Source organism: Aplysia californica, unplaced genomic scaffold, assembly GCF_000002075.1.
Source record: "Aplysia californica isolate F4 #8 unplaced genomic scaffold, AplCal3.0 scaffold00186, whole genome shotgun sequence".
NCBI lineage: Eukaryota > Metazoa > Mollusca > Gastropoda > Aplysiida > Aplysiidae > Aplysia > Aplysia californica.
Genome location: NW_004797456.1, coordinates 793882 through 794845, shown reverse-complemented (window position 1 = coordinate 794845; position 964 = coordinate 793882). Strand labels below are relative to the sequence as shown.

At 38.1% G+C, this 964-nt stretch overlaps 1 protein-coding gene across 1 annotated transcript in view; it reads right to left on the bottom strand.

Annotated features, from left to right (window-relative positions):
* The window catches only part of LOC101846653 (titin homolog), a gene marked incomplete in the record, with an annotated part of 84698 nt that overhangs the window by 48949 nt on the left and 34785 nt on the right, over window positions 1-964 (bottom strand).

Genomic DNA, 964 nt, shown 5'->3' with positions numbered 1-964 from the left:
GTATCCTTGCGGATCCTATTAAGGTAGGAATTTAGTGGTATGTGTTGTGTTCGTAGGCGAAAGATCGTGACTTGTTCTCTTCTACTTAGGGTCGTCTTCGACAGGTGATCCTCTTGGACACTGTCATCACAATATTATATATAGTCTAGAAAGAAATCCTGGAGGTTGGGGGTGGGAAAATGTCGTTTACACAGAGGGTTTTCTTGTGCAGATGGTCGTTACAGCAGGTTCGTTTGTATTTACGTCTGTGGATTCTTGAGTACCTAGGTTTTTAAAATATTTTTTACAATATTTTTTTTTAGCGAAGTGACATAACCGAGAGCAGACCTGCACTCTATGAAATCTAAAAATCAGGATCTCAAGTGGAGAAAATCTGGATCTGAGAAAAAAAAATCGGGACCAACGACAAATCACCAGGGTGACTGCCAAGCCGACTTCAAAATTTACCTTGGGTGTCTATAAATATGTGAAGGCAGATTTAGTTTTTAGAAAAATCTGGCACAACAGAAGAAACAAAAATCGGGATAGCCTACACGCGATCGAAATCGGGACGTTTAAGATTACATCGGGATGAGTGGAGGTCTGCGAGAGTGTACAAAAAGCCCTAAGAGATAAGAGCACTGTTGGACAGGGCACGTTTTCAAGTGTTTGTCTTTGAGGCTTGGCAAGACGTGTGATCGCGTTGAGTTACCTCTTCTATATCATTGTGTCTAGGCGTGAGAGTGAGTATGATGTTTGCTCCGCTCTTTCCCATGTTAAACATACCCTTTCTGAAGTCAAACATAGAAGAAGCCACACGTCATGTGTACATTTAATTTTTCTATTTCATAAAAAAAATCCCCATTTGAAGATGCATTGGTCATTGTCAGATATTGACGTACGAACTTATTATTATTATCATTATTATAGATATTATTTTCAATACTATTAATATTATTTTCTTTATTATTATTTTCATCATCAT